We start from the raw sequence: 12,477 nt of genomic DNA on the forward strand, positions 1-12,477 counted from the left end.
ATACTATTGGACAATGTCATGGAAAACGATCACTATGACATCATCACATTCTACACATTCCACAAATACTAACTCAATATGAGCATGCGCAAATTCACACAACTAATACACATTGCACGCATACTAATTACTAACAAAGCACACCTGAACACAATTTACAAGGCAAACATCATTAATCATTTAGACAGGGTGTGACGAACCAAGGTTATCCAACCCTGCGCCAGTCACTTATTTGGCACAGAAAGGGTTATCAGCCCCCTTTTACTGTCAACAATAGGTCACAATCTAGCCACACCAGGCAAGCTTATGATTCAGTTTAGTGGATGCAAGGGTTAACCACACTCCCTAGTCTGTACTAGACGTAAGAGAAATGCCCAAAACTCCCTTTTAATGCCACCCACACTAAACCAACAATCCTATAGCTCCAATACTGCCACAACTTAAAATTTATTAAAGGGAAAATCCTAAGAAAAACCCCAGACTTTACACATTAACTCTCTAAATACAATTTAGCAGAAAATAACCTAAATTATACAGTTCTAATATTCCAGTCTCTTTCAGTAACGTGGTTCAATTATTAGACAAAGGCCAAACTTGCAGAAAGATTGGGATTAGTTCCCTGGAAAGAAATGCTATGTAGCACTCTCTGCCCAGACTGGGGTAGAGCCACTGATACCTTTTAAAATTTAACTTTTATTTCTTCACTTTAAAAAATGGGTGAACATAAACAAACCAATTAAAATATCTCTATCTCTAAATGGCTAGTATCAATTATTTCTGGTTTTTATCAAATGATTCAAGTAACCGGCTTTTTTTCTAATACTTATATATGTAGTTTTCTTAGATTAGTCGGTACTTTGTTTTATTAATCAAACCAGATTAATCAAAAACTGGTAATGGGTATTAGTTGTGTTAGGTAGTCTCTTGTATTTTTCGAGGCTTGGATTAGTGTAAAATGGGTTAGGGTTAAACCTGAGTACCAGCAGGGATTATCAGAGTTTATCTGTATTTGTACATAGAACTTGGTAATGGTTGGGTATTTTGAGATCTTTTTTACTTTATTGTATAAAGGTGCGTATGCTCTTCTTCGGGTATCTCTTATATTGAGAGTTATTTATAGTTTACATAAATTCTTCAAACATATGATTGAAATCTGTTATTTTTTCACTCCTTATAAATAAAGTGATCTCATATTCGTGTTTCGTGTGTTCTGTGTGTATAGTTCTGAATACTCGATCCAATAAAGACACCAGTCTGCCTGACTTATTACTGGTAGTTTTTTCTAAGACCCACTGTTCAAAATCTTGCTTTTTTTCTTTTTTTCTTTTTTAATTTTTTATGCAAACCCTTTTTCCTATGGATGGCGGGCTGGTTATATTTATATGAGTCTGTCTCTTTCTTTATTGGGCACTTAGAGACTGTTTTTATTCATAGTTTCAACATCCACCTTTAAATTTTATTACACTTAATGGTACTTAGCTTCTTTGTATTGGGTGTGTTTCTAAGACAACCATATAAAATCTATGTTCTCTGTATTCATATAATCAAGTTGCTATAATGTTTCTATATCACACCTATTATGTAATTCTACAGTGTTATTTTGAGCGCACAATGTTGCAACACTCTGGTTTCGGTTTGTGGTTAGAAATTCAAACACTGGTTATCTTTATAATAAAAGCTTGTCTTTTGTTTACTCTTATACCACTCGTGATTTGTAATTCTGGAGTGTTATTACAAATTTGCGATATTACAACACTCTCGCTTTGTTTTCTTGCTGTAGGCTCTGATGTCTGTGGTTATAAATGTATTCTGCCCCTGATTTTTAATTTTCACTCAATATTCTTAACCCTAACTGTTGGTTGTACTTCTATGTAAGTTATTACCAACACCCGGTATTGTGTCGGTGTTATTTACTTGTAATAGTATTGACAGTAGTTCCCTGTCTGTCGCCCTGCGTTGTTGTTCACTACAGCTGAGTACGGCAGAGTGCTATGTCGTTATGGCTTATTTCTGATACCATTTACAATATTATCTTAGCTACCGCTCCACGCTGTAATTCACTACAGCTAAGTAATGCAGTGTGTCACTCCTGCTAAGTCAGATTCGGTTATGAGTCTATTAGCCACCGATACTTTTGCTGGGTCAGGTTCCCTTGTAATACTAGTTAGATTACTTAGATAAAGTTGCCCTTAAATTCTGTTTCCGTGCTTATCAAATTGAACCCATAAACACTAACATGCATTCACACACTGTCTTATGCACTTCCCATTACTTGTTCGATTTAGCACTATTAGAGATAGATTACATTAAAACACAAATACACATCACACTTTAGTGGGACCCCATTGTCCCACACAACCCCCCTGACGCGTTTCGCCAGTTACGGCTTTATCAAAGGTGGCGGGCCGCCGATTTTCAAAGCCTTTATTTATTTTCCATTGCGGAAGTTCCGCCTCTACCCTGTTTTCGTTCGTTAGTCTTGGCTGTCAATCTCGTATGTACAGCCTATTGGGATCAATGTGTCTAATACTGACTTTCATTTTAAGGTCGACTGCTGATTTTTTAACTTAAGGTGGATCTCATCCTTTGCTCAATTCACAAATATTTTATTTATGTATCAATACTCCTTTTTACTGTGAATTTAGTAGATCTTGGATATGCCGTATATTATACTCTTATGTAGATGTTTTTTTCATTTTATTAACAGTGGGTATATGATATTTTTGCCCTTGTTGGTATCATATTTTCTTCTATGAGGAAGTATTATTATTGATACTATTTTCACATATATTTCTCTGGTACCTAAGTCTGAGTATTTGAATTTTTAGCAATATGATGAACACTAACACAACTGTAATAGATGACTCGGGTCTTATGGTGTTATTACTGTTGTTCGTCTGTGTAAAATAGTACAATATTGATTTTCCTATATATATCTATGTTTGCTATTTATCACTATCTATTATTTACATGATTCCTCATGAGTTGTATTATATTTCTTGCATTTTATCTTATTTATCGAATATCATTTTTAACTTATTTTGTATGTACAATTGCCTGTATGAATACTGTTCTAAAATGCATTTTTATGTTTGATTATGATTAACTGTGTGCTCGTTGTGATCAAATTGAATCTCCTCCAGTGCAAATGTTGCTTGTGTGCTCTTTGTGAAAGAAACTAATACCTATACAAATCTTGGCTGGGTGCTCTTTTTCTGTGCCTATTGGTGACCTTTGGTTCTTATTGAAACGGAATGATATACTTATTTGTGTGATGTTCCTTAAATTCCCATCTAACTGGTCTTATTGTGATTGGTGAATTGTGTCTGTTAAGTCCTTGTTGTGAATTATTATCTTTTACTTATTGCATACCTTACTGGTATTGTATATTGTTTGGTGCTCTCACAAATTGTTGCGTGCCAACCTCAATAGTGATTAGATTCCATTGTGTCTTATAAAGTATTATAATGAAAAGGCTGTGATCTCTTTTCTTTATTGCATACCATACTGGTGTTATGTATTTTTTGGTACCCTCACAAATTATTGTGTACCAACACCAACTATAGTGTTACCCTAGTGATTTAGTTCTATTGTGTTGATATGATGTGATGAGAGAGCTGTATTCATGCATTATAGATTTAATGAATGCTTCTGTATTTATATATTTCAGACCTGTGTGTACATTTCTGTTCAGCTTTACAGGAAACGTTGATTCCATTTCTCATAAAAATACAAAGAAGTTGTTATTTTCATTTATTCCATTTGGATGTACTGTATTTAATAGATATATCCACTTGCTCTCAACTTTGAGCAGAGCTGTTTCTAGGTCTCCTCCCCTTACTCCTAGTTTGATATGTTCTATTCCCCAACATTGGAGACCTTTGGGGCTAGAATTATGTTTGGATAGAAAGTGTGATGCCACACTGGTTATTGCTTTGCCATCATCTACATCCTTTCTGGCATTCTTGATATTTCTAAGGTGCTCCATTAGGCGAATTCTTATCTTGCGGGTCGTCATGCCTACGTAATAAAGTTGGCATGTGCATTGCAGTACATAGACTACCCCCTGGGTGTTGCAGCTTATGTATTTATTAATTTTGTGAATTTGTCCAAACCTATCCATTATGCTATTGGTTTTTTTAACATACTGACATGTGGAACATGTTCCACATTTAAAGGAGCCTGGAGTAAAGGCCGTCGTTGTTCTCTTGCTGTTATAGTGACTTTGTGTTAACATGTCTTTCATGTTTTTGGCTCGTCTGAATCCAATTTCTGGTTTTTCTCCTAGTTGCACTCTCAATGTTGGATCTGATGTTAGAATATGCCAATGCTTTTGGATGATTTCTTTAATTTGATTGGTTTGCGACGTGTACGTTAGGATCAGTCTTGTTTTATTGTCCTTTGGTTTGTTTTTCTTTTTCAGGAGTTCTCTCCTATTGATGTTCATCGCTTTGTTCCTTGCTTTTCTAATACTTGTCTTACTGTACCCTCTGATAGTTAATCTTTCTTCCAGTTCTTTCGCCCTTATTTTGAAGGTGTTTAAATCTGTACAATTGCGTCTGGTTCTTAAGAATTCCCCTGTTGGCAGTCCTCTCAGGGTACCAGGTGCATGTGCACTTGATTTATGTAGTACACTATTTGTCGCAGTCTTCTTCCTGTACAGATCTGTGGTGATTCTTCCATCTTCCTCTTTGATTATTTTTAAATCAAGGAAAGCAATTTCTTTTTGACTCATTTCTGACGTTAATCTGATGTTTAGATCGTTCTGGTTTAATATAGTTAGGAACTCTTGTAATGCTTCATAAGAGCCCTCCCATATAAACAGTATATCGTCAATGAATCTTATCCATAGGGGTATATAATCAGTATATTGGGTATTATTTTCAGTGAATACGTGCTCTGCCTCCCACCAACCCATAAATAAATTAGCGTAAGTGGGGGCGCATGCTGTCCCCATTGCTGTTCCTCTTGTTTGCAAATAAAAACCATTATCGAAGGTGAAAAAATTATACTGTAAGACAAATTTCAGTAAGTCGATGATGAATTTGTTGTGATTCTCATCTTCTTCAGATTTTTGTGTCAAAAAGTATTTTACCGCCTGTACTCCCTTATCATGGTCTATGGATGTGTATAACGCTTCCACATCAGATGTCACTAGCCATGTCTTTTTCTCTATATAGATGTTGTCTAACTTTTGTAGGACCTCCATGGTGTCCTGAACGTAAGAGGGCAATTCCTGTACAAAGTTTCTTAATCTGTGGTCTATATATTGACTCGCTTTCTCTGTAAGGCAGCCCATACCAGATAGTATGGGTCTCCCTGGGGGATTTGTCTGATTTTTGTGAATTTTTGGAATGAGATATAATGTGGCTACTTTTGGATTGGGTACTTCCAGAAATTTCCTCTCTTTTTCTGTTATTACTGCATCTCTATATGCCTTACAAATCATATGGTTGTATATTTGTTGATATCCCTCAATGGGGTTGAATAACAGTTTCGAATAGCATTTTTTGTCATTGAGTTGCTTATTCACTTCTCTTAAGTACATTTCCAAAGGCCAAATTACGATGTTGCCCCCTTTGTCCGAGTTACGAATGACCACATCTTCCCAATCTTGCATTTCTTTGAGTGCCATTTTCTCTTTGTAGGACAGATTGTGTATTTTTGGGTCCAATTTTAAATTTGTAATTTCTTGACAGACCAAATTGTTGAAAATCTGTATTTGAGGCAGGTAAATACTTTTTGGAACATAGGTGGATTTATTTCTTAATTTACTTCTCCATTTTTGTTCTCTTTCATTGGTGTTTTCATCCAATAGTTCTTCTAAGTCTCTAAGACTACTTAATTCCTCCATGCTCCATCCTTCTAGCGGGGGTTTAGTATTGAACTGTTTTTTCAAGGCTATTTTTCTTAAATATAACTGAATATCTTTGATTACTTCAAACTTGTTGGTATCCTGTGATGGGCAAAAGGATAATCCTTTAGATAAAACAGAGATATGTGATTTGTTTAAAGATTTTTCAGATAAATTTATCACTCTCATTGCTTCGTCCCTAGTTTGGAGAAGGGGCTCGGTGCTCTCGGGGGTCTCTTGGGGTCTCTCCAGTTCCTGTGACCTTGCGATTTGTGATTGCGATCTCTGGTTGGTCTTTTGTTTATACCTCCCTCCCCTTCTGACCTGTCTCCCCCCTCTCCTTGATCTAAAAAATTCTGTTTTCTCTTGTTCCTAGTATTAATTCCAATATTTTGAATTGCCGTGGAGGTACTGGGATTTTCTTCATTGGCTGATTCTGTGTCATCTCCGTCCGTGTCGGAAATGTCACTTTGGACAATATTAACTCTAGTATTTTTAGTAGGATTTTTGAAAAAACCTTTTTGCCTCCATCTGTATACCTTTTGGTTGGCGAAATCTTGTATGTCACGATTTAATTTTCCTATCTTGGAGTTTTTCAATTCCTCTTCATATCGATCTAGCTCTTTTTGATATGTTTTGTATAGCTTTTCAAAGTTTGAGTTTGTTTCAAATTTTTTTAGGACTTCATTTTGTTCCTTTATTAGGTCCTCTAGTCTGTCATATTCAGTTTGGTCGTGTTTCATTAATATTTTCATTAGTTTTTTGGAGCATTCACTCAGTGCTTCTTCCCACTCAGTTGTTAATGATTGATTTTTAAACTGAAATGCTGGGAATAGCTGTATCCTCAGGCCCCTGGGGATTAGATTTTTCTCTATATATTTCTCAAAGAAATGCTTATTCCACCAGGATTTATCTTGTTTATACATGGTCTTGTGTATTTCTTTTAAGGCTCCTTCTAATGTACTGCTTCCAGTACTTCCACTAGGAGTGGTGTTACTTTCATCAAAGACTTCATTGAAATCTGCTGTTCTTTTTATCTGTCTTGCTTTTCGATCTTGATCCCATGAGTAACTCATTTTTGCTACAGTCTGTGTGCTCCTTGTTTGGGAAAACCTGATATTGTCAGGTCAATTGTTACGTATTCAACACACAAGGATAACAAGGGCACTATATAGGCAAGCTCCTCACTGGTTTCGATTATTTAAAGGCCAAACTTAATAAAGGAATTATTTATTATGCCAAAAATATTATGCACAATGTATTATTAATAAAAAAAGTTGTTACAAATAAAATTACACACGCAAACAGTGTTTTAAAATAAAAAGGAGAAAAACAGAATTGAATACTTTACTAGTTTTCAAGATCTGAGCCAGGAGCTGGCATGAAAATGATGGCTCCTTACCTCTGTAAAACAGCTCCCCTTGTAAGAATGAACACCTTATTTTAAAAAAAATAAGATTCTTATACCATTTTCCAGAGATCAGGTTGCCTGACCACACCCTCCTGGGCGGGCTAAGAAACCCCCCTGTCTTTATGCCCTTCAGTAGACTAAGTTCTTGCCTGAAATTATACAATCCATTATAATTTCTGCTAGGTAACTCTATTTCTATATTTACATATCGGGAACCTCTTATTTTTATTGGGAGAATCGGTTTGATATCAAATATGCCATAGGTTGTCATATTTACCTTCATTTAAGGTTATAACAGTTTTAACACACATATGTACAAAATATACCAATGTCCTTTCAGTGACCTGGTCAGTTTTTGTGATGGAGGCCCTGTTTTGCATGATACATTCTATTGACAGCCTAAGCCATAAACTCTATCCTGTGTATCTCTGGGACTAAAAGCTTGAGTGGCTTTATGACTCAATGCATACACAATAACATTCGGTTGAGCTATTTAGGAGGCTCCTGGCACAATTCTTCTTGAAAAACAAATAACTGTTTTGAGTTCAAGCTACACAGAATTAACCCATTCTTAGCTAAATCCTGAGGTTTTCGTGACACAGGGTATATAAGCACGACACAAGCATGGCTTCTTTGACTGTGTTGCTGGTGGGTTTTTGGAGATTAGAGATTTAGTGCCTTATAGTGAGGGTTAGTGTGAATTAGTGTTATTGGGAGAGTTAGTGTTAGTGTGAGAGAGGGAGTTAGTGTTATTGTGAGTGAGTTAGTGTTATTGTGTGAGTTAGTGGTAGTGTGAGTTAGTTGTAGTTGAGTAAGTGGTAGTGTGAGTTAGTGGTAGTGTGATTTAGTTAGTGGTGGTGTGAGTTAGTTTGTTGTAGTGTGAGATAGGAAGAGAGCGGTAGTGAGCGAGAGTTGGTTTGGTTGAGTGTGCCAATGCTTTTTCTGTATACGTAACACATTTACAATATATACAAACACTTATCAATAACACTACATACACTCCATACCCCATATCCTCTCATACTACACTCCATACCCCGTTCCCTGTAATCACATTCCCTTTCATCCCATACCCCATTCCCTTTCATCCCATACCACATTCACTGTAATCCCATACCCCATTCCTTTTAAGCCCATACCCATCCCATCATTACATTTAGTTTACATATCCTCATTTTAGTCTTCTTATACATTTTTGTTAGTTAAATACTCCTTACCCTCTTTTATTTATATCCCTTTCACACTTTGAGCACTTTTTTGTCTTTGTATTTATTTATTTTGACCCCCTTTCATTTGGACACATTCACATTTTGTTGTAGGAGTTAGGAATCAGTGTAGGGAAAACATGGAAGTGGAGGGCAGGCAGGAGATTAGTCAGGGAAGAGGGAAGGGGAGAGGGAGAGGAACAGGACAGGAAGGGGGGCAGGAAGCAGGGGAGGAAATGGTGGGTGGACCCAGCAACTTAGTTCAAGATGAACAAGTGGCTGGGCCCAGTGGTGGACAGAGTAGGGCTTCACAGTCCGGGAAACAGAGGCCACCATCATAGGGGAAGGCCAAGCTGACTAGGGAGGCGAGGTATACTATGGAGGGAAAGGAGGCCCTCGTAGAGGCATATGTGCCGAGGGCTAGGAGGCTGCAAGCTCAGAAGGCCACCCCGAGGGACAAGAGGAAGCTCTGGCTGGAGATCAGGGATGCAGTTAATGCAGTAGGGGGCCACAACAGGGATGTCGAATCCATTAAACATCGCTACCGGGACTGCAAAATGGAGCTGGAAAAAAAAAATATCTCGGGAGTACCAACATGCAACAGCAACCGGTGGCGGGCCTCCAATGACCATGGACTATACCCGATGGGAGGATATGTTGCCTCCCAGCATCTCCGAGGTGGCCATAGTCGGTATTGGAGGAGTCGATACCGGGAACCTGCCACTCTCATCTGACGGTAAGTTCATTTAATAATCTCTCAACATCAAAACTTAAGAATGTATTTAAGAATATGATTAATGCTATTACGCTTTTTTACACATTATTACATAAACGCATTCACAATTACTTTGCGATTACATTAGTATCTAGGCTACAGGTTAGGTGTGCATTTAAACAGACTGAAAACAAAATCAAAAACATTCAGATTGACGAGATAGATATCACAAACACGGTTTGGAAAATGCGAAAATCGTATTGATTGTTATATTTCAAAGTGGATTAATGAGGCTGCATTTGTAATTCTATTGTAAGCAATAGCATTTACATCTTTATTTGGAACTATGCTAATAAATACATTTCTTTCTTTTTGCAATTTACAGAGTCTGTGGAGGAGCCAGCACAGCAACAACAGGCTCCTCCTTCACCCAGGTATGAGAGTGGTGGGATCAATTGCCACCTCGGGGAGACATCAAAAACATCCCTCTATATTCAGAAGAAGAAGCCGCCCCCACTGCCGAAGAGATCCCTGCATCAGCAGACCCTCTTGCACCAGCAGACCCTCTTGCACCAGCAGACACTCTTGCACCAGCAGCCTCTCGTGCACCAGCAGCCCCTCGTGCACCAGCAGCCCACTGTGCACCAGCAGCCCGCTGTGCACCAGCAGCCTGCCATGCACCAGCAGTACATGAGGAGGAGGAGATAGCTGAGGTGCAGGTATTGCTGGATTTTCAAGAACAGATGCGTGCCTCCCAGAGGGAAAATATTCAAACTCGAGTCCAGATGTCAGAAGATATTTGTGCCATCCGAGAAGGAAAAAGAGAAATTATACAAGGCCAAAACCAGCTTGTGCAGATTCTCCAAGATCTATTTCAGTTCCTCCGGGAGGCGCATGCTGGGTCATCTGCTGCTGGGCCATCTGCTGCTGGGCCATCTGCTGCTGGGCCATCTGAACCTGGCCCATCTGCTACTGGGCTATCTGGCTCCTGGTGCTCCTCAATCTCCTCCTCAGCCTGGTCATCCCAGTACTCCTCCTTCCCCTCTTCCCCAAACATCTCCCAGAGCCTCAGTCTCGTGGGAAGAGGGGAAGGAAGAGGAAGGAAGTATTTTTGGTATATATATTTTTTGGTTATTTAATGTGTAATGGATAGGTATGTGATTATGTGGTCTTCTTACACTTGTGGACCACACTCTGCATATAATCTACTTCTATGGGACTGGGTCCATGGAGGCAGATTTTTTGCAGAGTGTGGGTTACAAGTGTTCCTTGTTCATTCCATTGATTGGTTTCTGTGATGTGATGTCCAAACTGTTTCCCTAATCTCAAACAAAATGACCATTACAATTATACATGATGGCATATTACGGTTTGAATGCCAATAACACAGCTTAAAAGGACAGTCAGAACATTATTGTTGTTTACAAAGAAAACACTGTATTATGCATTATCAAGTTTTGAAAAAAAGAAATTAGAGAAATACACGTGTGACTTATGTGATTACCCTTGTAGTTATGCCTCTAAAAAATGACCACTTATTTATGTTATTTTGACAGACCAACATTTTAGCAAATCACTGATGAATCCAGGGTCACTATGCTGTATGAGCTCAATGTTTTCAATATGAAATTTAGAACAAAATGCCCTCTAGTGGTCAAAATTCATTCAGATTACATGCACTCTTCAAGCTCTAAGAAATGATCCAATGAACCTCCTAGGTTTAGCTATCGACTAAGAATAACAAGAGAACTATGATAAATTGGTGAGAAACGTTTGAGATAATTTAAAAAAAATATATGCTTTTTTCAACATTAAAAACATTATTGGTTTTCAAGACTGTCCCTTTAAAAAATTACATATGCTAACATATGCTAATTCTTTGATTGTTGGTATATCTTGTTCAAACAAGAAAATATTGGAATAGGATTTCTAATGACGTGTTAAATAAACTCTATTTTCTTAAAGATACATTATTGTGTTTGAATTTTTTTAAGTAAGACATTTAATTTAGAAGGAATATGGTTTCAGGTCCTTTTATGAGTTACTTTAGAAATATATGCTCACACTAATATATTTGGAGATTAAACAATATGGACACAATATTCAACATTTACATTAAAGGGACAGTATACAATCATTTTCAGACAACTGCATGTAATAGATACTACTATAACAACCAGATGACCACATACTGATATCAAAATCAATGAGAAAATGGTTTAAAGACTTACTTAGAAAATCTGTTTAGCTATGTTGAAAAGATAGCTGGAAAGCCCATTCCAAGGGGGAAATAAGACAATACCCCTTCATTTGCATATGAAAAGACCCTTTACGCAAACAGGAGAAAGCTGGAGAAGGTAGCTGATGGTACTCCCATCAAACTTTGAGGCTTGGGAAGGAGTCATAAAATCACTGCAATGTTATTTAAACATAATCAAAAATAGACATTTATTATAAAAAAAACAATATAGAAATAGATAGAAAAAAACATATGTGTTTTAAAAATGAGTGTATAATGACCCTTTAAAGAAAAATACCACAACATAACATCTGGAAAAAGTAGGCATCTCATATATTTAGCATATGATAAAGGTCAATGCATATTGATTACTTGATTCAAATACAATAGGCCATATTTCTGAATTCGATATGTTGAAAATTATAACCAACACAGTCATTATTCATATAAAGGAACATATTGTTGAGAAACATATTAAACAAGATGGACTATATCCATGGATTCGCACTTGCCTCAAAATATCTTATGCAGGAAAACATTTTGCTTTCATTTGTTTATTCAACGAGACAGCCATCAAAAGAGAATGTTGTGTTCTTTATCAGCTATGGGTCAACAATGTACATGATTCACACAATCCATACTCGCCATGATTTTAAACTTGGCTTCTCATTCACAAACATGGGTTACGTGCAAATTCAAATATTGCGGGACTACGTAATCCAATCAGATGGTTTTTCAAACTTGGCATGTGATGTCTTAATTAACAAGGCGCATCGTTGATTGCGTAAAAACGCCATCCAATCAAAGGCGCATCCTTGATCGCGTAAAAACACCATACAATCAAAGGCACATTGTTGATCGCGTAAAAACGCCATCCAATCAAAGGCACATCCTTGATCGCGTAAAAACGCCATGCAATCAAAGGCGCATCCTTGATCGCGTAAAAACGTCATACAATAAAAGGCTCATCCTTGATCGTGGAAAAACGTCAGCCAATACAAAGACTCATTTGACAGCCTGGCAGGTGACGTCTTAAGCAACATGGTGCATCCG

This window comes from Bombina bombina, chromosome 1 (genome assembly GCF_027579735.1).
Source record: "Bombina bombina isolate aBomBom1 chromosome 1, aBomBom1.pri, whole genome shotgun sequence".
Lineage (NCBI taxonomy): Eukaryota > Metazoa > Chordata > Amphibia > Anura > Bombinatoridae > Bombina > Bombina bombina.